Raw genomic sequence first — 3497 nt, 5'->3', positions numbered from 1 at the left:
CACACCAATGGATTTGGAGGTGACAGTGCTCCCTTCCATGGTGTGTGACCAAACAAGCCCTATTTTCAAACCTCACACCCCTGATATCCAGCTCCACCAAAGAAACCCACCCGGGAGTGTTCCCAGCAGGACACGCAGTGGAATAGTCATCATGGGCCACGAGTCTGCAGTAGTCAGGCTTGAGAGCCACCTTCCTGCTACAGTGACTGAAGAGAAAATACCTCCCCAGGCAAAGCAGTTGTTCCACTTTTTCCCATGTGGTCTCAAGAAGTCATACTGGCATTGGGCATTGGTTACCAACAGAGCCACGAGACTTTTTCCCTTTTAACAACAGGTTGCGTTTGAAGACACAGCTGGACCTGAGAAGAGGTGGGCACAGGAGTGTGTCCCTGACCAACGCGTGGCCTCATGCCACCAGTTCTTTGTGCCACCTCTACTTCACCATGGGTAACCTACGGTACGGACAAAAACCACATGGACTTGAATGCAGTCAGTCAGTCGCTCAGTGTATGCACATCACCTTTGTTTCTTCCTTCCAGCATATTTTGTTTATTCCTATTCAGGAGAAAAGCTGTCTTGAAGCAAGAAAGGCCAAACTAGTTTGATGCATTACCAAACGCAGAGAAAACAATTTGCTTTATGAAATAGTGGGTGGATTTTCTGTACAAACACATATTTTATCTTTATTGCACCTTTCCATGTGATTGCAATGTAACTGAGAAGGTGATTACCTGAAACAGAATATCTGTTCCTTTTAGAGCTTCTTAGTGTTTTGCTTTTTGTCTGAGGTTTACATTTTAAGCAAGAAAAACAAGTTATCCTGTGAATACTGCAGGTGACAAGATGGTCTGTTGTTTACTGTACCAAACAGCGATTCAAACATTTGGCTTAATTCTGTGTTCAGCTCTCCCTTTCTGTGCACAACTGAATAAGGCAGCAGAGCCTGTGGCGCACTTTTGTATTCATGATACAGGGACAGCACTTCCCCCCTCCACAAGAGGACCAAGCCCACTTAAAATCAGGGATCATTCAGATGAAATACTGCTGAGAGGCAGGGTTGTTCTTATACACCTTGAGGAGAGCCCTGGCTTTCACCTGGGTTGTTTTTAAGACTTATTTAAAACCCCAGAAATGTTCCAGAGTGCCTTGTTTTTAAAAGGTTTTCCTGCAGAAGGTGAGGGGGATTTTGGAGCAGAGCAGTGACTGTCCGTTCCCTTGCAGAGCTGCTGAGCTGAACGGGACCATGTTTTCTAGCTGGTGCTGTAAATGTGGCCACCAGATGTGGTCAGATCCAGCAGAGACCACTGTTACAGACTAGTAGACCTTGGTATGACACCCCGCTGTCTTTATCTGGACTTTACCCATTGCTGGAGGAGGTGTGACTTGTAATTACCTGACTGGGAGCTCTTCAGGACCTCAGCGTGCCCCTCTGGGGCAGACTCGGGATCAGTGCCTAGGTAGGAACAGGTGCTTCTGGATCCAAAGCTCATCCATTGCTAGGAAAGCGTTGGTTTCTGAGAGATGGTGACATGAGTAATATCATTTTGTAGGAAATTAATATAAAAAATATCAGTGAATGACCATGTAGGAAGGGAAAGGGATAACAAAGTCAATCAAACGGTTTCAGTCACTCACACTCATTCTCTCCTGGATTTTCCATTCCTTCTCACAAGAGCCATTGCTGTGTGTGGCCAGGCACTCCCACCAGGACGACTTTGGTGACATGGACAATGAGAAAAGTCAGATATTGAGTTCTCGTCCAGTCTCTTGGGTCCTCTGGACTGATGATGATGAACTGGTTTTTGGAGTGAGCTTTCATAAACCTAAGGAGTCAACAGTCTCTTGGGAGCTCAGCCTCGGGCTCCTGCAGCAAACAGCACTTTCCTCAGTGTTTCCCTGTGTGATGGCTCTCTGTCATGTCCTTGGCCAGCACAGAGACCTTTCTTCTCCCCTTGCTCTCTTGTTTCTCCTGGAGCTTTCACACATGTAGACATTTCCGTTTATGCTTCAGTCTGACCAGTCTGCATTTCCGTGGCAAATAACTGAAATATCATGAGGTGGTTAAAAAAAAAAACCCCAATAGGCATAGCAACCCTTTGTTAATCTCAAACACCTGGGCCTGAAAGCACATCTTCGTGGCTGAGAATTTTACTGGTATTTTGGTCATTTTTTCCCGTCTGTGCCGGGGAGCTGGAATGCCCAAACATCTGTACCCGCCTGTGATTGCAAGCACTCTGTCTGAGTTTTTGCAATGAAAACATAATGGTATGAATCTGGCAGCCCCACAAAATGCATCTAGTTCAGCAGATGCCAGTAATGGCTGTAGCTGAATTTTAGATATTATTAAGAGGAAAATAAGGCTGTGAAATAGCATATGTTGGCTGGTAGCAAATGTCTTCCTGATGCTTGGAAGCATGCGATTCAGCATGGGATTTAAATGCTTTGATAAACCTATTGCAGCTTTGCTGCCAGATCAGTGTACGTATTTCAAAAGAGAAAGATTTTGGGAACCCTCATGGGAGAGAGAGACAAAAAACATCCCAGCATGTTCACTGGGAGAAACTAAAGCCAACACCAACACACTTGAGTACTAAAGGTTGGCATATACACTCCTGGTCAAGAGTACGTATCTATCGTAGTTCAGATTCACTGACCAACCCAACCTGCAGCACAGAGATTTGTTGCATGGTAAGGTCAGGATCACTGCAGCAGTTTAAGCCACAAATGCTCCCTGGAGTTCGGTAGTCAGTCAGGAAATTTAGAAGGATGAAGCAGATGAACAGGCCCCATTTTTTTCATGGTGATGGCACCTGGGTTGGCTTCACGTGGCTTGAGGGGTCTTTTGGCTGCAGTGCCTGGGTGCTGCTCATGGCTTTGCAGGGGTTAGGAAAGGCCCCTTCCATGGGCGCTGGTACTGTCAGACCTGCCCCTGAAAGCTGTCAGCTAAAATCTTGCTGGTGTAGTAATAGGGATAACTTCCCGGTGCCCTCCCTCCGTCTCCCTGGGGTCGTCCCTGTGGTGGGGAGCCCCTGCAGAAGACCTGTAGGTGCCACAGGACCAGCACAGGTCAGCACTGGGGCACCCCACCTGCGGCACCTACTGCTGGGAGGGCGGAGGTGGGTGGAGAGGGACCTGCCTGTGCCTGGCGCGGAGGAAACCTGACTCCTGGGAGCTGGATCCCAAACCCACAGCACTGCCAACACTGTAAAAAGAAAATAGCAGATGGGAAAAAAACAACCAGAGAAGAGGAAAGGTCTGCTCCTCCGTGCCTGAGACACTGCAGAGGTAAGGAAGCTTCACTCAAAATTAAAAAAAGAAAAAATATCTAATCAAGCTTTGACTTAATAGTGGGGGGTATCTGGTCATTTGTATGTCAGTTGCAGAAGCTCTCTGACTTTACTGACAGAATTCCCAGCTGGTCTCATGCACAGCATTGCATGTTGTGTGCCCTTCATGGCCTCACAGCCCTCCGCTGTGGGGTCACGGCATCCTTCCGC

The sequence above is a fragment of the Harpia harpyja genome, chromosome 6 (genome assembly GCF_026419915.1).
Source record: "Harpia harpyja isolate bHarHar1 chromosome 6, bHarHar1 primary haplotype, whole genome shotgun sequence".
Lineage (NCBI taxonomy): Eukaryota > Metazoa > Chordata > Aves > Accipitriformes > Accipitridae > Harpia > Harpia harpyja.
The sequence above is the reverse complement of the archived record's forward strand: the minus strand, read 5'-3'. Positions refer to the sequence as shown.